Source organism: Rhinopithecus roxellana, chromosome 6 (assembly GCF_007565055.1).
Source record: "Rhinopithecus roxellana isolate Shanxi Qingling chromosome 6, ASM756505v1, whole genome shotgun sequence".
NCBI lineage: Eukaryota > Metazoa > Chordata > Mammalia > Primates > Cercopithecidae > Rhinopithecus > Rhinopithecus roxellana.
In genome coordinates, this window is record NC_044554.1 from 64,310,081 (window position 1) to 64,335,308 (window position 25,228).

Consider the following 25,228-nt stretch of genomic DNA (forward strand, 5'->3'; position numbering starts at 1 on the left):
TCTGATGCAGTGTCCTGGGGTTCTCCCAGCAAGAAAAGCAGCCCATAATGACAAAGAGCTTTAGAGCTCTACTTGAGGACACAGGCTGTACTGGAACAGAGCCTGGAGAACGCTGCCTAAGGGTGTTGTGGAAAACAACAGAGACCTTGAAAGACAGCAGTTAAGGAGGCTGGTAGCTCCATGACACAGCACAATGGCAGAACAGCTAAAAATTTCATATAGAGAGCCAGGAAAAAGAAATCAAAGCACGCTGGAAGCACATTCAGCTCTAGGGGTCAGGAAAGGGTGTGCACATGTTTCTGGTTGCATGGGGCAGACTTGAAAATATTCTCTAAACCACACACAGGCCTGTTAACAAAGGGCAGAAGCCTCATTGGCACAGAGGCCTTAAACAGAACCTCTGGACAAACACTGATCGAACAATAAACTACTCTGACCAGGGCAACTCCTAGGAAGCCAGGCTTGGAAGTAAAATCATGCTCTTCTCTATTAGTCGAGAACATCCTGGGCACCCCCAAGGCTGCACCCTATCATGAGCCATCAGAGAGGGAAGCTCCATGCTACTAGGCCCTGGCTAACAATGATGCAAAAAGATGTAAAGGGAGATAGGATGACAATGTCTCATCAAACAGAGAATATCAAGTACTATGAACAAAGTGAAAAATTCACCACAGGGACTTAACAATAGATTTGTTCTGTCAAAAATAAGAATCAGGCCAGGTGCACTGGCTTATGCCTGTAATCCCAGTATTTTGGGAGGCCAAGGCAGGAGGATCACTTAAGTTCAAGACCAGCCTGTGCAACATAGTGAGATGACCCCATTTCTACAAAAAATAAAAAGATTAACTTGGCATGGTGGTGCATACCTGTAGTCCCAGCAACTTGGGAGGTTGAAGTGGGAAGATCATTTGAGTCCAGGAGGTCAAGGCTGCAGTGAGCTGTGACTGCACCACTGCACTCCAGCCTGGGCAACAGGGTGAGACCCTGTCTCAATAAATAAACAAATAAACAAACAAACAAAGAGAATCAGTGAATTTAAAGACCGATCAATAGAGGTTATACAATCATAAGAGGAAAACAATGGATAAAAACGAACAGAGCATTAGAGAAAAGTGAGAAGACACCATTAGATGCACCAACATACACATAATGGTAGTACCAGAAGGAGAGGAGAGAGAAAGAGATAGAAAAAAATATTCAAAGAAATAATTGAATACATAGACCCAGGGAGGGGAACACCACACATTGGGGCCTGTCGGCGGGGGATGGGGGAGGGAGAGCATCAGGAAAAATAGCTAATGCATGTGGAGCTTAATACCTAGGTGATGGGTTGATAGGTGCAGCAAACCACCATGGCACATGTTTACCTATGTAACAAACCTGCATAGCCTGCGCATGTACCCTGGAACTTAAAATAAAAAATTAAAATAAGAAATAATGGCTGAAAACTTCCCAAAGTTGATGGAAAATACTAATCTACACATTCAAGACATGGCCTACTTTCTCCTTGTTGCTGATAGTAAAATGCAAACGAAAGAAACAGAGGAAGGAACTGTTAAGTGAAAAGTAATCAGAACTTCATGGTTTAGAATGCTCTCAGTTTATTCACATGACAAAAGTTGAGAAAGTGTGCTCTGGAGAAAGCACCAAGGCTGAGGCTCAGCAACCATTTGCTAAGGAGATCAGGCCTGTGACTCATGGATCCAACCATCTCAGCAGAAGGCAGGCATGTAACTCTCCAGGAAGAATCTATGACGAACCCTCGTGTCTACTGGCATAGATTCCCTTGACATCACAGATGGCAAGGTTTTTGAGAATTTTATACCAACACAAACACTGCCAGTCTAGACTGATTGAGACAGAGATGAAATAAAATGGAGGAAGAATGACTCTGAAGGCAGAGCCATGGAGGCAGAGGCCTGAAAGTGTAAAGCCAGGGCTACCATAAAGGCCCAGAAGACACAGCATCGAGTCACAGAGGATTACTCTCAGGCTTTGAAACCTAATGGAATTGACTCCGTTAGATTGCAAACTAGCTTTAGACCAATAACCCCCTTTTTTCCTTCCATTTATCTCCCTTTTGGAATGGAAATATGTCCATCCTATGTCTATTCCGCCATTGCATTTAGAAAACAGATCACTTGTTTTCTAGGTTTAACAGGTCTATGAACAGAGAGGAATTTTGTCTCAAGATGGATCATTCCCAGAGTCTTGCTCATACCTTTTAAGATAATGTAGATGAGGAGATTTGGGACTTCTTGAGTTGACATTTAAATGAGATTTAGGATTTAGAGTTGATACTGGAAGGATTAAGACTTTGGGGAGTCTTGGGGTAAGGTGAACATATTGTGTACATGGCGTGGGTGTGAATTTTGGGCGCCAGTGAGTAGACTGTACTAGGTTGAACAGTGTCAACTCAAAATTCATGTCCACGCGGAACCTCAGAATGTAGCCCGGTTTGGAAACAGGGTCTTTGAAGACGTAATTAGTTAAGTTAGGATGAGGTCCTGAGATCAGGATGGGTCCTGACTCCAATATGACAGGTGTCCTAGGAGAAAGGACACACAGAGAGAGACACAGGGAGAATGCCATATGACGAAGGCAGAGATTGGAGTCCTGCATCTACAAGCCAATGAATGCCCAGGGTTGCCAGCAGCTACGAGAAGCATTAGAGAGGGGTAGGATGGTTTACCTTTCGGGGCCTCCAGAAGAACCAACCCTGATGACATCTTGATTTTGGACTTCTGTCCTCTTGAACTGTGACGTGTAAAAAAGTTCTGTTGTTTTAAGGCACCCAGTCTGTGGTCATCTGCTACAGTGGCCCTAGGAAATAAGTACAACGGTCAAGCCCGTTCAGCAAAGGAAGAATCGTCTTTTGAAAAGTGATGCTGAGACAACCGGGTATCTGCATATAAAGGAAGGGAGTTGGACCCATATCTTACATCACACACAGAAATTAACTCAACATGGTTTCCAATACCTAAGTGTAAGAACTAAAATTGGCCAGGCGCAGTGGCTCATGCCTGTAATCCCAGCACTTTGGGAGGCCGAGGCGGGTGGATCACCTGAGGTCGGGAGTTTGAGACCAGCCTGATCAACATGAAGAAACACCGACTCTATTAAAAATACAAAATTAGGCGGGCGTGGTGGTGCATGTCTGTAATCCCAGCTACTCGAGAGGCTGAGGCAGGAGAATTGCTTGAAGCCAGGAGGTGGAGGTTGCGGTGAGCCGAGATTGAGCCATTGTACACCAGCCTGGGCAACAAGAGTAAAACTCTGTCTCAAAAAAAAAAAAAAAAAAAAAAAAAAAAAAAAAAAACAGAACTAAAATTATAAAATAAAACTTTCATAAGAAAACCATATAGGTAAATCTTCGTGACCTTGGATTAGGCAATGGTTTCTTAAACATGACACCAGAAGCAAAAGCAACTAAAGAAAAAACAGATAAATTGGAATTTATCAAAATTAAAACCTTATTTTTTATTTAAAAAATTTTGTAGTCTGGGCGCACTAGCTCATGCCTGTAATCCCAGCACTTTGGGAGACTGAGGTGGGTAGATCATGAGGTTAAGAGTTCAAGACCAGCCTGGCCAAGATGGTGAAACCCCATCTCTACTAAAAATACAAAAATTAGCTGGGTGCGGTGGCAAGCCCCTGTAATCCCAGCTACTCTGGAGGCTGAGGCAGAAGAATACTTGAACCTCGGCTGCAGAGGCTGCAGTGAGCCGAGATCTCACCACTGCACTCCAGCCTGCGGGGTAGAGTGAGACTCCATTTTTAAAAAAAATTGTGCTGTAAGGGACACCATTAAGAAAGTGATGGCTGGGGGAGGTGGCTCAAGCCTGTAATCCCAGCACTTTGGGAGGCCGAGACGGGTGGATCACGAGGTCAGGAGATTGAGACCATCCTGGCTAACACGGTGAAACCCCGTCTCTACAAAAAAATATAAAAAACTAGCCGGGCGAGGTGGCGGGCACCTGTAGTCCCAGCTACTCGTGAGGCTGAGGCAGGAGAATGGAGTAAACCTGGGAGGTGAAGCTTGCAGTGAGCTGAGATCCCGCCACTGCACTCCAGCCTGGGCGACAGAGCGAGACTCCGTCTCAAAAAAAAAAAAAAAAAAAAAAAGAAAGTGAAAGGACAACCCACAGAATCAGAGAAAACATTTCCAAATCACTTATCTGATAGATGACTTATATCAAGAAAATACAAAAAGTAACTCCTAGGTCAGGCATGGTGCCTCATGCCTGTAATACCAGGACTTTGGGAGGTCAAGGTAGCCAGGAGGTCAGGAGCTCAAGACCAGCCTGGGCAACATGGTGAAACCCCAGCTCTCCAAAAAAAGAAAAAGAAAAAACAAAAAAAAGAGAAAAATTACGTGGGCATGGTGGTGCACACTTGTGGTCCCAGCTACTCAGGAGGCTGAGGTGGGAGGATCTCTTGAACCTGGGATGTGGAGGCCGCAGTGAGCCAAGATGGCGCCACTGTTACACAGAGTACACAGGTTAGGTGTACTCTAACCTGGGCAACAGAGTAAGATTCTGTCTCAACAAGGAAAAACAAAAAAAACAAAAACCAAAGACAGATTAAAAAAAATAATAACCCCTACAACTCAACAATAAGAAGACAATCCAATTTAAAAATGGGCAAATGATCTAAATAAACATTTCTCCAAAGAAGAGATAAAAATGGCCAAAAAGCACACAAAAAGATGCTCATCATTAGTCACCAATAATCATTGAGGGGTGAATTTTATGGTTTTCGAGTTAGAGTACACATAAAAAGCAGCTGCGTAAAATAATATGTATGGAATTATATTTTTAGGCCTATGACATGTACAAATGTAGTATACTTGACAATAACAGCACAAAGGAGGCAGGTGGGAGCAAAGCTATATTGGAGTGAGGAAATAACAGCAGATGGGAACTGAAATCCATAGGAAGAAATCAAGAGGAACACAAAGGATAAATAAGAAGATTAATATAACTAACTCTATAAATATGTACATGGTCTTCTCTCAGGTTCTTTCAAAGTAATAGTTATAGCCAGGTACAGTGGCTCACACCTGTAATCCCAGCACTTTGGGAGGTCAAGATGAGCCAGGTGTTTGAGATGAGCCTGGGGAAAATAGTGAGACCTCGTCTCAATTAAAAAAACTTTTTAAAATAAAAATATAAAAGTAATAATTATAACATTGCACTGTTGGATTTATGATACAAAGAAGTAATATGTGTGACAATAATATCACAAAAAGAGGGAGAAAGGAACATCACTACTTAAGAGTAAAGTTTATATATCTCACTGCACTATTTAAAATATAAATGACTACATCTGCTGAATCAGAATTTCAGGGAACTGGCCACTTTGTTAGCCCTTACAGTGCCTTTGTATGAGTTCAAAAAGGCTTCTTTTTCTCCAATCGGAGGTAGCTACATGCCAGGGCCAAAGGCACAGCAAGCAGAGCATGAGCTGGAACAACCCCCTCACCCTAGTGCAGTGAATAACCCACACAGCTGTCTGAGGGAGGTGGCCCCAGGCATGACCCACATATTTATTTTAAAATGGCTCCTCTAACAATTCTAATGGACAACCAGGGTTGAGAACTATTGGGTTAGGGACGTATTCAAAAAGAATCTATTCTAAAGTATCAGAAAACTGATTAAATATGAGAGAGAATTGTTAGACAGGATTTAGGGGGAAGACTTTCAGGTTTTTAAATTCCAGGGACTGAGAAATTGGTAACAGAAATAGAGGAGATGGAAGGAAAAACCTGATTTGGAGGGAATGAATTCACTTTTAATTATGTTGAATTTGGTCCAGGTGCGGTGGCTCATGCCTGTAATCCCAGTGCTTTGGGAGGCTAAAGTTGGAGGACCACTTGAGACCAGGAGTTTGAGACCAGCCAGCCCAATGTGGTGAAACCCCATCTCTACTAAAAACACAAAAATTATCTGGGCATGGTGGTGATGCACATCTGTAGCTACTCAGAAGGCTGAGGCACGAGAATTGCTTGAACCTGGGAGGCGGAGGTTGTAGTGAGCCGAGACTGCGCCATTGCACTCCAGCCTGGGTGACAAAGCAAGATTCTCAAAACAAAAACAAATAATTATGTTGAATTTGAGGCCATGGCAAGATGTTACATTACAGTTGGAATGCCACACTGACAATTGAAAGATAGATGGTTCTGAACTCAAAAACTGTGTATTTAGGAAGCACCACATAGCACAGTGATAATGAAAATAGATACCCCGTATAAAGAGCCTACTCAGTGCTTTACCCAGTGCTGGACAGTGTGTGTAAATACGAGCAGCAGTTGGCATGAGGCTGATGGAAGATGGTCACTCATAAGCAATTATTTACCCTAAAAACACATGTGTTTGGCCAGTGGCCTGGGCTGGACTGGATGAAGGCCAGGGTCAGAAAGTGAGGTGTGACTGCGAGGATGGAAATGGCCTGTAAGTGATGCCAGCAGGTGGCTGAGGAGGATGCCACCACTTGAGGTTCTAGGGCACCACCCTCGGATCTTGAAACAGGTGAGTCTCAGTATTATTGTGACAAATGGGTGATAAAAATGGCAATGGCTTCCCAAGTTCCATGGCCAGCTGTCAGGGGGTCTCACGTGGGGACAAACCCCTTCCCCAATAGAGTGTGTCTGGCATTGACATTCACCAAAACCAGAAGCCTGGATGTGTTTGTATCTGGGTTCATTGTGCTGGCCCTGGTTGATGAATTGGCTCAAGACTCAAAACTTTTGTGGTTTGGCCCATGGATAGATTCCTGCAGAAAAAAAAAAAAAAGAAAAAAAAATGGCCAGAGCTTTGCACAGTGGCAGTATTGTAGCCAATGAGGTTTATCCAAGGCACGATTATTGCTAATTGAAATTCAAAAAAAGCGGGGGGAGAAAAATGCCAGCATGAAGAAAAAGAGGAAGGTACACATGGATTGGAACTGGCAGGTTATTGGAGAAGGGGGACGCAGCGAGTCCCACCCCATAGCATAAATGATACTTACCTGTATGGGCATGCACACAGCTATAGTTGACCCCATAGGCCTCAGTGCTGTGGATGGGCCCAGCCAGTCTCAGGGCTTGGCCAGACTGGTGAGCAGGTGTAGACAGGTAGCCAGCCTACATTTGTGCCATACCACAAGGCTACCATTTCTGTATAAGGCCACTTCCTAGGGCATCTGAGCTGATTGATAGCATCGTTATGCTCAAGCCGCCCTGGAAGTTTGCACACAGGTCAAATCCAGAGCCAGGAAGCAGAATGCTATGAAAGAGAGGCTCACTCTTCCTTCCTTAGCTGAAATGGCAGGTGATTGATGCCTGCTGGGATCTTTTGTATTCCAAATTGTCCCATGAGGAATCCAGCAGAATGGATCCTGTTTGGGGTCTCTCTGACTACATGAGTGGCACAAACGATTTCAGAATTTCTCAATAGGTCAGGAAAACAGAAATTGTTCTATGATTTTTCTTGCCCCAAAGTATGAGGCTGGGAGGGTCAAAAAATGATGCCGACAAAGCAGACTAGCATGAAACAGCAGAGGCTTTGGTGCAGTGCTGGGGAGGAGGAAGAAGACTGTGGCCTTGGCAAGCACTAGGGGAGGATGGGAATGGCGCTGCAGGCTCAGAACTTTGGCTCCTCTGACTATAAAAGCTGGAATTCACCTCTAGAAGGAGAAAGTTTCTTCACAACTCCAAGTTAGCCAAGCGGAGCGAATGCGGAGCCCCTGCAAGCTCTTCCTTCTCGCCTGATTGGGAATCTCAGAGCTTGTGAGTTAGTTACTGAATAACTGGTAGCAGCAGTGGATGTGACCCAAAGGCCTTTCATAGAATCAGCAGTTTAAAGGACACTGCAGCCAGACAGTGAGTCCAAGGTCAAAAGTCGGGAGAAACCAGATCCTGGGCTTCACTGCAGAACTTCAGGGCAGGGAGAAACCAGCCCAATGCATGTAATGCAGGAGGAAGTACATGTAGCAGAAGGGAAGAAAGGAATGTGTGCAGGACGGAAATCTGCCCTCAGGTCAGGCACAATGGCTCGCACCTGTAATCCCAGCACTTTGAGAGGCCAAGGCAGGCAGATCACCTGAGGTGGGGAATTGGAGACCATCCTAACCACCACGGAGAAACCCTGTCTCTACTAAAAATACAAAATTAGCTGGGTGTGGTGGCGCATGCCTGTAATCCCAGCTAACTCAGGAAGCTGAAGCAGGAGAATCACTTGAACCCAGGAGGTGGAAATTGCAGTGAGCCGAGATAGTGCCATTGTACTCCAGCCTGGGTAACAAGAGTGAAACTCCATCTCAAAAAAAAAATAAAAAAGAAAAAGAAAAAGAAAAAAAAAAAGAAATCTGCCCTCAGATTGTCTTGATGCAGTGGGTACTGAGCCATCAACTACCCAACTGAGCTGGACATGATGAGTTTTGTGCCTTTAGAGTATCTATAAACATAGACCCTTGGAGTAGATCATGAGTTGTCATCCCCTAATTCCTCTTGTCTTCTACTTCTAACATGCCAAGAGGCATGTTACTAATTATATGGCTCCTTTGCAAAACCTCCCAAGGGGCCTGCCTTCCTCTCCCTATTCCTGTGGGCAGAGTTTGCTTAGCACTTAAGCACATCTATTTTTTCACTTAACTTGCTCTACTGAGAGTATTTCATAGCTCTTTCTCTTCACTAGATTGTGATTTATTGAGGGTAGAGCCATTTCGTATTCAGTTGTATTGATGTTAGCAGGGCTTGACTCAGTATTGGGTGCATAGGAAGTACTCAACAAACACCTAGCAAATGAAGGACTCGTTGAACCCCAGTTTCAAGGCATGCTTACATTAGCCTGGCCCTCCTCTCCTTCTGCAGTCTCGCCTCCCATTCACTCTTAGCTCCAGCCACTTCTTTCTACCTGAAGTTCCCAGCCAAGAACACAGCCCTTTGTGTCTACATCTTCGTGCTTTCTCTCCTGCTCTCCCAACATTCTGAAATTCTCTTCTTCCCTCTCTTTGCTTTTGGACATGCAAATTCACCCTTACCTCTCCACCCACTGGACTGGGAGCTCCTTGAAGGCAGGACTGTGGGCTTCTTTTTATTTCCCACGGAGTCAGTCTAGTGGCTAGCACTCAGCAGAGGCTCAGTTGGTGTTTGTTCAGGGAAGGAATGAATTACTCTGGCTTTGACTGAAACTATGTTCTGGCCTCCATCAGGCAGCTCCTCATTATGTCTTAGTTAATTGCCATTTGTTTAGGAGGATTTGCTCAGCAAGGAGGAGATGAGTAACTAACCAGCGGGAAAAGTCAGTGTTAAATGGAGCTTTGAGCAGGAGTAGTTTGAAAATTGTTGGCTTAATCAAGAGTGGCTAGTTACTTCTGTTTCACCATGTCCACACAGTTAATAGGGTGAAGCCATCTTGGATTTGTTATAGGGGATGTCCTGGCTCCCCCTTATTCCACAAGAGCCAAATGGGTTCGGGAAAGAGGTCAGTGTGGAGAGACATCTCTACCCCACTCTCTGTTGCCTCTACTTGCTGCCCCAGCCCTGGAACAACGTCAGATCTACACAAAATTATGAAGTGGATAAGGTCTGGCTTTGTCCGTGTCCTATTAATACTTGTATGTCTCTTTTCCATCGTTGTCTCCTTCTAACTCTTTCCCAGTTTGTAGACTAAATGTTTCTGCTCTGTTTTCATTTCTCCAGGATGCAGGGAAGGGAATATAATGTGATTAATCAGTAACTAGGGGTGAAAAACTCTAACCCTTGCAGAGGCCAAGGGAAACAAGCCAAGTTGGCTGGGTAGGAACAAAGTGACCATGTCCTGGTGAAAGGGGCAACTGTTCCCCTGCTCAGGTGGTTGGTTGTTCACAGGGACCATGGGCCCAGGGCTGTGTGATCTTGTGTTTTGCAAAATCGCCCTTGCTATGAGCCTTGACATTGCCAGGAAAAACTGTTAAAGACTAGGAAAAGGACAAAAGAGATTATTGGGTGTCCTTTCAGTGGATTGTAGGGTGTAGTCTGCACTCCAGCCTGGGTGACAGAGAGAGACTCCCTCTCAAAAAAAAAAAAAAAAAAAAAAAAAAGTAGAAAAAGTGAAGAAACGGGTTTCCCCTAGAGCCTCTGGAAGGAACACAGCCCCACCAACACCTTGATTTCAGCCAAGTAAACCCATTTAGGGCTTCTGTCCTCCAACTGTCAGATACTCCAACTGAATTGTAAGATAAATATGTGTGGCTTTAAGCTGTGGAGTTTATGGGTAATCCTCTACAGCAGCAATAGGAGGCCAGATTGTTTTACAGCCTTTAGGGTAGAAGTTAAGTTGTAGAAATTGGTAGCGATACAAATGCTTCTTGTCCATAGTAATGCAAATGATTCCTGTTCATAGAACTTTAAAAATACTTTGTCCAGCCGGGCGCAGTGGTTCATGCCTATAATCCCGGCACTTTGGGAGGCCGAGGCAGGCAGATCGCTTGAGCTCAGGAGTTTGAGATCAGCCTGAGCAACATGGTGAAACCCCATGTCTAAAAGAAATACAAAAAAATTAGCCCGGCATGGTGGCGCATGTTTGTAATTCCAGCTACTCAAGACACTGAGGCAGGAGGATTGCTTCAACTTGGGAGGTTGAGCTGCAGTGAGCCGAGATCATGCCACTGCACTCTAGCCTGGGTGACAGAGCGAGAGCTTGTCTCAAAACACAAACAAACAAACACGCCTTGCCCAGTGGAGAATATAAACCTCTGTAGGTAAAATTCTCATTCAAATTTGTTGTAACATCTTATTGGTTCCTTTATTAATTGAGTTGAATAAAATGTTTGATGCATGTTAATTTGATATTTGTATACGTTCATGTTATCAACTTTTTTAAAAAACTGTACTTTAACAATGATATGTTCATATTCTATACCCTATAGCCCTGTGCCTTTGAATTTAAGCTGTAGTCATACTTTTGAATCCACTGTGACATCAGTCACTAATTTGATTTCTATTTTTTCAAGCAGTTAATTATCACACATTTCAAGAAGGCATGTGCTAGCAAGGCCTGCAGTTGGAATCCCAATGGGAAGGTGTTATATTTACCAAGATTTTGGTTATGATTGATGAGATACTGCATTTGGACTTGAGAAAGTGTCAAACGGTATATTTTTTCAACAGCTAAAGCCTTAAGGAGTATTTTCTACTGAGCTAATAGATATTCATTTTAACACCTTTTTCCTTTTTTTTTTTTTTTTTTTTTTTTTTAGAGACGGAGTCTCGCTCTGTCACCCGGGCTGGAGTGCAGTGGCCGGATCTCAGCTCACTGCAAGCTCCGCCTCCTGGGTTCACGCCATTCTCCTGCCTCAGCCTCCTGAGTAGCTGGGACTACAGGCGGCCGCCACCTCGCCTGGCTAGTTTTTTGTATTCTTTAGTAGAGACGGGGTTTCACCATGTTAGCCAGGATGGTCTTGATCTCCTGACCTTGTGATCCGCCCGTCTCGGCCTCCCAAAGTGCTGGGATTACAGGCTTGAGCCACCGCGCCCGGCTTAACACCTTTTTCCTAATGGTGATAGTTCACACTAATATCTACCATGTTACTGCTGAACATATTTATCAATAGGGAGTGGGAAGATCAAAAGCACTATGTGCGTGAGTAACTAACTGGTCAACTTTGCAAATCACTGCCAACGTGGGGCAGGGCTGGGTGGTTGATCGAGCAGCTAAGCGATGGAGTGGGAAGGACAGAGACTTGCTCCAAGCAGCTTGCAGCAGGTGCAGTGAGACATAGTAAATGCTGCCGCTGCTACAAAATGCAGAGGCCAGCCTCATAGTTGGGACACCAAGGCTCAGAGATGTGAAGTGGCTTACTCGGGGTCTCACTGAGAGTGAATGACTGAGTGCCAAACCCAGGTCTTTCTCAGCCAAACCTTGGCTTTTTGGTTACATTGCATATTTCAGGCTGGACATTTGCTGGACAGTGCCTGTAGTGTAGTGTTGTCAGTAGGAGAAGTACCACCCCAAGGAGTTGTGGGTTGTCACAATGATTGCAGGACCCTACCGCCATTTGGGAGGCATGGGGCCAGGGCTGCTATGTTGTTCTGCAATGAATGTGACAATCCTGTAAAATAAAGACTTGTCCAGCTTTCAAATGTATCCTCAGATATTCATGTAGGTGAAAAACTGTCCATAATTATCTGAGCCTAAAACTCAGATAATGATTTAAAAAACATGTCAAAAATTAACAGTTAATTTCCCTGGAATACAACTACCATATAAAAGATTATTGTACTTTGTTTTGTTCACAGTTTTACTTAGAGCTGTTCACCAATGTGGAAAATTATGTCAGGGACACCAGAGACAGTCTGTTTTAGAGGAAATTATCTATCGTTCCATTACATGTTCTAATACAGCTGTGCCCAGAATTTATTATTTTCCTTATAATTATTTAGTTATTAATTATTCTATTTGTAATCATTGTAATTATTATTTTATTTTGAGACAGAGTCTCTCTCTGTTGCCCAGGCTGGAGTGCAGTAGTGTGATCACAGCTCAATGCAGGCTCCACCTCCCAGGCCCAAGCAATCCTGAATGATCCTCCCGCTTCAGCCTCCCAAGTCACTGGGACCACAGGCATGTTCCACCACACCTGGCTATTATTTTTTTTAATTTTCGTAGAGAGGATCTCCCTGTGTTGCTCAGGCTGTTCTTGAACTCCTGGGTTCAAGCGATCTTCCCACCTTGGCCTCCCAAAGTTTTGGGATTACAGGCATGAGTTACTGTGCCAGGCCAGTAATTATTTATTATAAAGTACTACGCTTTTATTTCTCCTTTATAAATAGAGGCAATATATTGATTATCTTTTTCTTTTTTTTTGAAATAGGGTCTCACTCTGTTGCCCAGGCTGGAGGGCAGTGGCTATTCACCGGTATGAGTATAGCATATTACAGCCTCAGACTCCAGGGACTTGAGCAGATCCTCTTGCCTCAGCCTCCTGAGTATCTGGGAGTACAGGTGGGCATCACCGTGTTTGGCTTGATTTTCTTTTGAAAGTATACATTTAATTTCATTGTAGTAAAGGGGATGATATAAAATATTTATTATAAAGGAATTAAATGGAGTTAAGAACTACTATGGTGAAATGAGTATTTGGTCAGGAAGTTGCAAAACCTTGAGAATCTTGGTTCTGCCACTTATTTTGAGCATGTCACAACCCCTCCAAGACAGCTTCCTTCCAGGTAAAACAACCTCAGCCTTCTGCTTTCCAGAGTACTTGCTGTATTAGCCAAGTGAGATCACGCAAATACCATACAGGTGTAAGGATTATCTCTCAATGTCACTCCTGAATAGAACTTGCTTGTTTGGGATTAAATTGAATTCTTAACAATGCTCTTATCACATTCATGGTGGATAAATTCAGACTTTAAATTGTTTGCCTAAAAGCCTTAAATAGGCACTTGACAAAAGATATCCAAACCAAATGGCTGATAAGTTCCTGAAAATGTGCTTTAGTCATTAAGGAAATGTAACTTAAAAGAACAAGGCAATAAATACCATTACCCCCATACCAGGATAACTAAATGAAAAATAACATACCAATTGTTGTAAAGAACATGAAACTCTTATATATTGCTGATGGGAGTGTAAATTAATACACCACTTTGGAAAGCTGGCAGTATCAGTGAAAGCAATCCTATGACCCAGCAATTTCACTCCTAGTTATGAAGCCAACAGAAAGGTGTGCATATATTTCCCAAAAACTAACACCAGAATGGGCTGTGTTCGGCAGACCTGTGATCTGCAGGTACTCAGAGATCCATAGGGAGAACACCAGGACACCCTAGAAGCTGGCAAGTGAGTCTGTTGACATTCAGGGATGTGACTGTATTCTCTCCAGAGGAGTGGGGATGCCTGGACCCTGCACAGCAGAATTTGTATAGGGATGTGATGTTAGAGAACTACAGAAACCTGGCCTCCCTGGGTTTTGCTGTATCTAAGCCAGACGTGATCACCTGCCTGGAGCAAAGGAAAGAGCCCTGGAATATGAAGAGACAGGAGACAGAATCCAAACACCCAGTTACGTCTTCTCATTTCACGCAAGACCTTTTGCCAGAGCAGGGCATAAAAGATTCATTCCAGGCCGGGCACGGTGGCTCACACCTGTAATCCCAGCACTTCGGGAGGCTAAGGTGGGCAGATCATGAGGTCAGGAGTTTGAGACAAGCCAGTTCGAGACCAGTCTGACCAACATGGTGAAAATCTCTATTAAAAACACAAAAATTAGCTGGGCATGGTGGTGCGCACCTGTAATTCCACTACTCAGGAGACTGAAGCAGAATAATTGCTTCAACCTGGGAGATGGAGGTTGCAGTGAGTGGAGATTGCACCACTACACTCCAGCCTGGGCAACAGAGCAAGACTTCGTCTCGGGAAAAAAAAAAAAAAAAAGATTCGTTCCGAAAAATGATACTGGGAAGATATGGAAGCTGTAGCCTTGAGAATTTACATTTAAGGAAAGACAGGAAAAGTTTGGGAGGACATCATTCATATACACTTTTCTATGGAAGATTAAGAACTCTGAAATGTAAGAGGCATGAAGAAAATATAAGTGGACAGGCCATTTGTGGTTTACTTATAAGTTTTGTAAGTGATGCATGAGAGACAGGGTTTTACAATGTTACCTAGGCTGATCTTGAACTCCTGGTCTCAAGTGATCCTCCTGCCTTGGCTTCCCATAGTGTTGGGATTTCAGGTGTTAGCCACTGCACCTGGCCTATTTCTCACTTTCATATATGATGTCTTCCTTTATTTTAATGGGTGCAGTTCACAGTCTACAGTATTTATTCTTAGTTACCTAACTATAACCAAGTCCTTAGTCATTCTAGAAAATTCTCAGAGACTGTGGAAGCTTTTGTTTTTGTTTTGTTTTGTTTGTTTTGTAGTGATGGGGTCTCACTATGTTGCCCAGGCTGGTCTCAAACTCCTGTGCTTGAGCCATCCTCCCACCTCAGCCTCCCAAAATGCTGAGATTACAGGTGTGAGCCACTGTGCCTGGCCTGCGGAAGCTTGTGGTTTGAAACATTTCTTCAGTGATTTTGGATGCAAACTTTATTCTGTATTCAGAGTGGCCAGAAATGGAACTGTTACCACTTCCTGCCTCTGCAGTGTCTTCCACACCGTCACCATCAGCACTAGAAACTCCAGGTGCACGAGGTTAAAGTCAAAGTCCTAAAGTACTTCAGTGGCTTCCGTGTTGTGTGCTGTGTGTTAAACATGCTGGTAATCATCAGAGTTTGTATGCTTAGGACTAAGTAGTGGAACAACAAAAACACCACAAGAACTATATATTTTTGATAATTTCAGCTAAGGTTATGACAAAGACACAGACTCAGTATTTGGAATATGGCTATCCTTTCTTCCTTTTTTTTTTTTTTTTCCTGAGACTCACTCTGTTGCCCAGGCTAGAGAGCAATGGCGCGTGATCTCGGCTCACTGCAACCTCCGCCTGCGGGGTTCAAGTGATTCTCCTGCCTCAGCCTCCCGAGTAGCTGGGATAACAGGCATGTGCCACTACGCCCGGCTAATTTTTGTCCTTTTAGTAGAGACAGGGTTTCCCCATGTTGGCCAGGCTGGTCTCGAACTCCTGATCTCAGGTGATCCACCCACCTCGGCCTCCCAAAGTGCTGGGATTACAGGCGTGAGCCAACCGTGCCCAGCCTACTGCTGTCTTTTCATAACGTGTTCTAAAATTTTATTTAGTTTTTTCGGCCAGGCATAGTGGCTCACACCTCTAATCCCAGCACTTTGGGAGGCCGAGGCGAGGGGAGTGCTTGAGCCCAGGAATTCAAGACCCAGCCAGTACAACATAGTGAGACCCTGTCTCTACACACACCTCCAAACAGCCAGGCATGATGGTGCACACCTCTAGTTCCACCTAGCTGGGAGGCTGAGGTGGGAGGATCACTTGAGCACAGGAGGTAGAGACTTCAGTGAGCCATAATTTCACCACTGCACTCCAACCTGGGTGGCAGAGTGAGACCCTGACTCAAGGGAAAAAAAAAAAGATATATATATACACACACACACTATATATATGTGTAGATAGATATATATAGGTAGATAGATATAGATATCGATATATAATTTATTTAATTTTTAAATTGTCAGATAAAATTTTATGCATTTATCATTTACAACATGATGTTTTGTAGTATATATACATTGTTGAATGCTTAATCCTAGCCAATTAAGTACTTTACCTCACAGACTTGTCGTTTTTGTAGTGAGAGCACTTAACATTCTTCAAAGATGGAATATATCATCATTAACTACGGTCATCATGCTGTGTGACAGATCTCTTGAGCTTATTCCTCCTATCTAACTGTAATTAGGTGTGCTTTGACAGACATCTCCCCAAACCTTCTCCCCGTAAAACCCCAGCCTCTGGTAACCACCATTCTGCTCTCTGATTCAATGAGGTCAGCTTGTTTAGATTCCACATATGAGTGAGATTATGAGGTATTTGTTTTTCTGTGTCTGCTTATTTCAATTAACACAATGTACTCCAGGTTCGTCCACATGATTGAAAATGACAAGATTTTCTTTACTTATGGCTGAATAATACTACATTGTGTATATACACCACATTTTCTTTACCCGTTCGTTTGATTATAGACACTTGTAGGTTGATTTTATATCTTGGCTATTGTCAATAGTGCTGCAATAAACATGGAAGTTCCATAAATAAATAGGATTCATAATGCCTGTTGTTTTCTTATATCTATATATATAAATCATGTTTCTAGGTACATAAATGTCCCATTAATCCCTTTGATCACTCTAGAAAATGCTGTTTTTTCATGAATACAAGAATGTTCAAAGAAGCACTCTTGGCCGGGCGTGGTGGCTCAAGCCTGTAATCCCAGCACTTTGGGAGGCCGAGACGGGCGGATCACGAGGTCAGGAGATCGAGACCATCCTGGCTAATACGGTGAAACCCCGTCTGTACTAAAAAATACAAAAAAACTAGCCGGGCGAGGTGGCGGGCGCCTGTAGTCCCAGCTACTTGGGAGGCTGAGGCAGGAGAATGGCATAAACCCGGGGGGCGGAGCTTGTAGTGAGCTGAGATCCGGCCACTGCACTCCAGCCTGGGCAACACAGCGAGACTCCGTCTCAAAAAAAAAAAAAAAAAAAAAAAAAAAAAAAAGAAGCACTCTTGTCATAGCCCTAAACTATAAGTACCCGAAATGTCTACCATGTATAAAATGGCTACCTTGTGGTATATTTCTACAATGGCATACTAGCACAATAGGAAAGAATGGTGTACAACAACATAGATTAATTCACAGTGTTCAGCAAAAGGTATATATGTGAGTACATATTGTGTGATTCCTTCTATATGAAATTCAAAAGCAGAGAAAATTAATCTATGATGTTAAAAATCATAATAGGAGTTACGGTGGGGGTGATTTGTGACTGGAAGGAACATGAACGGGGGCATTAGGGAATGCTGGTAATGTTCTCTTTTTTGATCTGGAGGCTTAGTTACACAAATGTACTCTGTGAAAATTATTTGAATGGTACATTTATGATTTGCACATTTTTCTATTTTGTTACAGTTTGATTAAAAACATTTTTTTTTTTTTTTTTGAGATGGAGTCTTGCTCTGTCACTCAGTCTGGAGTGCAGTGGCACATCTCTGCCCGGTGCAACCTCTGCCTCCTGGGTTTAAGCGATTCTCCTGCCTCAGCCTCTTGAGTAGCTGGGACTACAGGTGCATGCCACCATGCCCAGGTAACTTCTTGTGTTGTCAGTGGAGATGGGGTTTCACCATGTTGGCCGGGCTGGTCTGGGACTCCTGACCTCAAGTGATCCACTTGCCTCGGCCTCCCAAAGTGCTGGGACTACAGGCATGAGCCACCACACCTGGCCCATAATTTGATTATTATTTTTTAAAGTTAATTAACTAGCTGGGTGTGGTGGTACATGCCTGTAATCCCAGCTATTCGGGAGGCTGAGGCAAGAGAAACGCTTAAACCCTGGAGGCAGTGGGTGTAGTGAGCCAAGATCAGTACCACTGCACTCCAGCCTGGGTGACAGAGTGAGACTCTATCTCAAAAAAATAGGCCTGGCGCGGTGGCTCATGCCTGTAATCCCAGCACTTTGGGAGGCTGAGGCTGGTAGATCATGAGGTCAGGAGATCAAAACCATCCTGGCTAGCACGGTGAAACCCCATCTCTACTAAAAATACAAAAATTAGCTGGGCGTAGTGGCACTCGCCTGTAGTCTCACCTATTTGGTAGGCTGAGGCAAGAGAATCGCTTGAACCCGGGAGGCGGAGGTTGTAGTGAACCGAGATGGAGCCACTGCCTGGGCGACAGGGAGACTCCATCTCAAAATTAAATTAAATTAAAAGTTAATTAGCCAGACTAGTTACACTAGTGTACACTAGGTACACCAGTGTGTACCTGTAATCCCAGCTACTTGGGAGGCCGAGGTGGGAGGATTGCTTGAGTCCAGGAGTTCAAGTCCAGCCTGGGCAACACACTGAGACCCCTGCCTCTTAAAAAAAAAAATGTTGATGAAACAAAAAACAATTGTTTAGCGGCCTTGTGCCACTTTGGTCATATGCTTTGCTTCCTCTTCTTGTGACCAAGCCCTGGCAAGTTCAAGACTCTATTTGTGACCACAAAGCTAAGGGGTCTTTACAGGGGTGAAGGTTATGATCTCAGCGCCAAGATAACTGGTCCTGGAACCTAAACCAAGGGTGGGTGAGCCTACCCTTATGCAACATACAAGAAAGGCATTTGTAAATTTTTTTCAGTTTTTTTTGTTTGTTTTTTGTTTTTTCCAGTTTTTTTCTTCTCATTCTGGAAGAGGAAGAGAAGTGAGAAAAGGCAGTGAGAGTGTCTCACATGAGACGAAGTTTGTGAAAACACCTTGTAAACTGCAGGTTTTCTCATGACAAAACAGTTTTTAATAGTGGGCAAGGATAAGTGGGAGAACTGGGTTTGAGAAGCAGAAAGGGAGAGGAAAAAATAGAAAAAGTCATAATGAAGAGCGTCTGTCTGGTAATACCTTTTTTCCCTCCTCGCACCTGCCTGGGATCCAAGAAGAGCTTCTTTGCTACAGTCAGCCCCTGGAGTCTGTTCCCCTCGCCAGGCGGAGTCCCGCTCCCTACCCCAAGAGGGCGATATGGCCACACTGAGCTGGGACCCAGTCGCAGACTCGAGAGGAATCGGAGTGCATGAGCTGTAGCCTGGGTTTAATCTGGCTTCGAGGGCTAGATCCCGGACTGGCCAAACCCTCCTCTGTCCCCTCTTGCCCTAAGTCAAGCTATGGAGAAACCGTGGAACAGAAGAGCAGGGAGGCATTTCGCAAGTTGCGTTTCATCTCTGGCGCTTTGAAATTTAGGGCATGGTGTTGGGAAATTTGAGGGTGCTTTTTTTTTTCTTCCTATGGTCTCACAGAAAATAAAATGTGAATTGCCTCTACAAAGGGCTTGAAGATCAGGGCCAGGAATCCAAGTCCTTCTGGACCAGGGTCATGGGGGCTTTCAAAAGTGGAATGTTGGCTGGGAGTGGTAGCTCACACCTGTAATCCCAGCACTTTGGGAGGTCCAGGTGGGCCCATCACTAGACATCGGGAGTTCAAGACCAGCCTGGCCAACATGGGGAAACCCTGTCTCTACTAAAAATACAAAACTTGACCAGGAGTGGTGGTGGACACCTGTAATCTCACTTACTTGGGAGGCTGAGGCAGGAGAATCGCTTGAACCCGGGAGGCGGAGGTTGCAGTGAGCAAAGATCGCACCACTGCACTCCAGCCTGAGAGACAGAGTGAGACTCCATCTCAAAAAAAAAAAAAAGAAAAGAAAAGAAAAGAAAAGAAAAAAGAAATAAAGTAGAATATTGACACAATAGGCTTAAAAACAAACAAACAAACAAACAAAAACCCTTTTCCCCACTGTTTAATGGTTTTCTCCTTCACTTTTCCTCTCCCAGTGTTGCAGCCCAGTGACTTCTCTTCAACAATCCCACCTGAATCACACACATCAGAACCAGCAGGGACCTAAAAGACCATTTGCTCCTGTGCTGCTCAAATTATGCCCAGTTGTCACCAGCACCAGAATCAGCTGTGCTTGTTAAAATGCATATTCCAGGGCCCTGACTCAGAAGCCATTGGGTGCGTCAGAAATCTACATTTTAAATGGGCACACCCCCTCCTCCAGTATATACGTGTGGTTATCCATGCACACTAAATTTTGAGAAGTTCTTTAGTTCAGCTCTTTCCATGTACAAGGGAGAAACAAATCTCAGAGGTCAAGGGTCATGCCTAAGGTTACCCAGCAGATTGGCAGCATCACTAGGACTGAAATCAAGACCCTGTACCCTAACCTCACATCAGGGTAAGTTTTTACTCCATGTTTCTGAGAGCCCTAGAGTTTTCAAGAGGTGCTTCAGAGGTTCCACAAATATTTAATTGCAAAGTGACCTGTTTAAAAGAAAACAGAAATTTGGCATTTGCAACTCCCTATGATGTGAATCAGGATTTTAAAAAATCTTGGGGTTGCAAGTATCAGCCATCATGTTCATTTAATGTTATTGAGATCACTGCAAAAGTCCTACCTTTATTATTGACTGACTTAGATAAAATAAATGATTGAAATGCCACTTTTATTTGTTTTATCTATTGGAATTCTGTTTAAAGTTTCATTTGACAAAACAATTCTACTGATCTATATAAAATGTATTGGGCAATCACTAACTCTGAAAGCACAGTGTTAAGCACTGTGGAAATAAACAAAAACCACCCAAGTGAGAAGAAACAGAAGCTGTTTATTTAGAGCTTGCTTTAGCCAGGGACTCAGCCACCATTACTCTCATTTGTCAGAGACTCAGGCAGGCAGGGCTGTGCAGTTTTATAGTGAAACATGGAAGTCTTCAGCTATGCCTTGCTTGGAACTTGTTGGCATGGGAAAGCTAGAGGTAGACTGACTAGAAATGGAGCATCCAGTGTGATTGGATTGGGGACCGTATTTGGCTTTCTGTGCTTGGTCCTGAGTTGGAAGTGGGGGCAGAAGTTAGGACAGCTGCACTTACTGACTTGGTCAAGTTCTGACTGTTCTGGGCTGAATGCTGCAGAGGCTGTGGTTTGGCTTCCTGGACGGGTTGCTGCAGAGGTTGTGGGCCAGAGTTCTATTGTCATATATGATCTGGCCATTGTCTGTTTGTATTTTCAGTCTGTCAGCCTTATCTGCATTACTTCATCTAAGCCCTTTCACAGCCCCATGAGAGTGATAATATTATTATTTCAGCTTTATGAATGAGAAATGGAATTGCAGAGAAGTTAGGTAACTTGGCCAAAGTCAGACAGTTATGAAGAGGTAAAGATGAAACTTGAACCTAGGCCGACTGACCTCAGAGGCCTGGGTTTCTGTCTCAGCTTTACAGGAAAAAAAAAAAAATTATAGAAACTGACAGGCTGTCTAAAAACTCCCATGAAAATGCAAAGGATCTAGATTAGCCAAAACATATTTGAAAGAGAATAACAAAGTTGGAGGGCTAACACCATCTGATTTCAAGGCTTCATATAAAATAATAGTCATCAAGATGAGGTGCTATTAACATCATGATAGACAGATCAATGGAACAGAATAGAAAGTTCAGACACACATACACACACATACACAATTGATTTTTACAAATACCCTAAGGCAATTAGAAAGGATAATTTCTAATGAATAGCTTCAGTGAGTTGGGCTAGAACAATTGGATAGCTATGTGCAAAAAAAGAACTTCAATTCATACCTCATACCATGTTATAAAAATTAAGCCAAAATCGATCATGCACCTAAGTGTCAAATCTAAAACTACAAAACCTCTAGAAAACATAGAAGTAAAATCTTTGTGACCTTGAATTAGATAATATGTCTTGGATACTACACTAAAAGCATAGTCAATAGAAAATAAATGTGATAAACTGGACTTCATCAAAATTAAAAACTACTTTTCCTGAAAAGACACTATGAGAAGAATGAAAAGACCAGCCACTGACTGGGAGAAAATATCCGCAAAGCCCGTATCTGATAAAGGACTTGTATCCAGAATATATAAAGAACTTTGGAAATCAAATAAGAGCAAACAATTCAATTTTTTTCAAAAAGTAGGTGACAGATCTAAACAGATATTTCATTTAAAAAAATGGATGGCGTGGCCGGGCGCGGTGGCTCAAGCCTGTAATCCCAGCACTTTGGGAGGCCGAGACGGGCGGATCACGAGGTCAGGAGATCGAGACCATCCTGGCTAACACGGTGAAACCCCGTCTCTACTAAAAAAATACAAAAAACTAGCTGGGCGAGGTGGCGGCGCCTGTAGTCCCAGCTACTCGGGAGGCTGAGGCAGGAGAATGGTGGGAACCCGGGAGGCGGAGCTTGCAGTGAGCTGAGATCCGGCCACTGCACTCCAGCCTGAGCGACAGAGCGAGACTCCGTCTCAAAAAAAAAAAAAAATGGATGGCAAATCACATGAAAAGATGTTCAACATTATTACACATTAAGGAAATATAAATTAAAATCACAATCAGAAACTACTGCATACCTATTAGACGTCTAATTAAAAAGACTGATCATACCATGTGTTAATAAGAGTGTGGAGGAACTAGAACTCTCATACACTGTTGATGGGAATGTATAATGATAAAACCACTTTGGGAAACAGCTGATCTGTTTCTTAAAAAGTTAAACATACTTACCATACGATCTAGCCTTTCTACCTCTGTGTATGTACCCAATAAAAAGCACATGTTCATACAAAGACCTGTACACAAATGTTCATAGTAGCTTTATTGTTTTTTCCTCAGCTTTACTGAGGCATGAGTGACAAATAAAAAATCATAGCAGCGATTTTTTTAAGAGATAGGGTCTTGTATTGTTGCCCAGGCTGGACTCAAACTCCAGGACTCTAGTGATCTTCCTGCCTCAACCTTTCAAGTAACTGGGATTACAGGCAGGTGCCACCACACCTGGCTTGAAGCTTTATTTTTTAATTGTATTTTATTTTATTTTATTTTATTTTATTTTTGAGACGGAGTCTCACTCTGTCGCCTAGGCTGGAGTGCAGTGGCATGATCTCAGCTCACTGCAAGCTCCGCCTCCTAGGTTCATGCCATTCTCCTGCCTCGGCTTCCCAAGTAACTGGGACTACAGGTGCCCACCACTATGCCCAGCTAATTTTTTGTAAGTTTTAGTAGAGACGGGGTTTCACCGTGTTAACCAGGATGGTCTCGATCTCCTGACCTCGTGATCCGCCCGCCTCAGCCTCCCAAAGTGCTGGGATTACAGGTGTGAGCCACCGCACCCAGCCTGAATTTTATTTTTTTAGAGATAGAGTCTTGCTCTGTTGCTTAGGTTGGAGTACAATGGCATGATCATAGCTCACTGCAGCCTCAAACTCCTGGGCTTAAGCGATCTTCCCACCTCAGCCTCCTGTGTAGCTGGGATTACAGGTGCAAGCCACCATGCTGGGCTAATTTTTTAATTTTTTGAAGAGATGGGGTCTTGCTATATTGCCCAGGCTGGTCTCGAATTTCTGGCCTCAAGCCATCTTCCCACATTGGCCTCCCAAAGTGCTGGGATTACAGATGTGAGCACCTCACTGGTCTGCAGCTTTATTTTTAGTAGCCAAAAGCAGGAACCAATCCAATGACTATCAATAAGTGAATGGCTAGACAAACCGAAGTATATTCATATAATGGAATAACCTCAGTAAGTGAACATTTTTTCAGTAACAGCTTTATTGAGATATAACTCACACATGTAAAAATTAGCCATTTAAAAATATAATTTTATAGTTTTTAGTGTATGTACGGGGTTGTGCAACCATCATCACAATCAATTTGAGAATATTTGTATTACTTACACCTGTAATCCCAGCACTTTGGGAGGCCAAGGTGGGAAGATCCTTTGAGGGCAGAAGTTTGTGACAGCCTGGCCAACATGGTAAAACCCCATCTCTAATTAAAAAAGAATACAAAAATTAGCTGGGCATGCTGGTGGGCATGTTATCCTAGCTACTCCAGAGGCTGAGGCAGGAGAATTGCTTGAACCCGGAGGCAGAGGTTGCAGTGAGCAGAGATTGCGCCACTGCACTCCAGCCTGGGTGACAGAGTGAGACTCTGTCTCAAAAAATAATAATAATAGGCCAGGCGCAGTGGCTCACGCCTGTAATCCCAGCACTTTGGTAGGCTGAGATGGGTGCATCACGAGGTCGAGAGATGGAGACCATCCTGGCCAGCATGGTGAAACACCATCTCTACTAAAATATAAAAAATTAGCCAGGTGTGGTGGCGGGCGCCTGTAGTCCCAGCTACTTGGGAGGCTGGGGCAGGGGAATCACTTGAACCCAGGAGGTGGAGGTTGTAGTGAGCGGAGATAACACCACTGAACTCCAGCCTGGCAACACAGCAAGACTCCACCTAAAAAATGTATAATAATAAATAATAAATAATGCTGCTATGAACATTCATATACTGGCTTTTGTGTAGACACATATTCTCATTTCTTTTGGGTATATATACTTAGGAGTGAAATTTTGGGGTCAAAGGGTACCTCTATGTTTAAATGTTTGAGGAACTGCCAGACTGTTTTCCAAAGTGGCTGCATCATCATACAATCCACTCACCAGCAGGGTATGAGAGTTCCAATTTCTCCCTCTCCTCACTGACACTTGCTTTTGTCTGTTTTTTTAAATTTTTGTCATGTGAATGGGTGTGCAGTGGTATCTCATTGTGGTTTGTTTTTAGTAACAGCTTTATTGAGAGATAATTCAAATAGCGTATGACTCTTCCGCTTAAAGTACATGCAGTAATGTGGACAGATCTTAAAATAATTAGACCAAGTGAAATAAACCAGACAAGAAAAGAGTATGAACTTTTGAATAAAAGCTATTTTAACTGGAAATAAAAGAATAAATATTGTACGATTGTATTCCTATAAAATTCTAGAAAATATAAACCAATCCATAATTACAGAAAACAGATAAAGGACAATGGGAGGTTGGGGGAGATAGTTTGGGGGAAGTTTCTGGGAAGAAGGGATCATAGGAGGACACAAGGAAACTTTTGGGGGCTGATATTTATTTTCATTATCTTTCTTTTCTTTTCTTTTTCTTGAGACAGAGTCTCACCCTATCGTCCAGGCTGGAGTGCGGTGGCATGATCTCAGTTCACTGCAATATCCACCTACCAGGTTCAAGTGATTCCCATGCACCACTGTGCCT

General features: G+C 43.4%; 1 long non-coding RNA gene and 1 pseudogene across 1 annotated transcript in view; both read left to right on the plus strand.

Moving 5' to 3' along the window:
- Positions 1–20,595, plus strand: part of LOC115898344 — a 32,267-nt gene extending 11,672 nt beyond the window's left edge. Inside the window, exons 2-3 of the long non-coding RNA XR_004058060.1 lie at positions 12,835–12,965; positions 19,955–20,595. This is a non-coding gene — a long non-coding RNA (uncharacterized LOC115898344). The remainder of the gene's footprint in view (positions 1–12,834; positions 12,966–19,954) is intronic.
- LOC115898538 lies at positions 6,812–6,891 on the plus strand (annotated as a pseudogene).
- Positions 20,596–25,228: the final 4,633 nt, after the last annotated feature.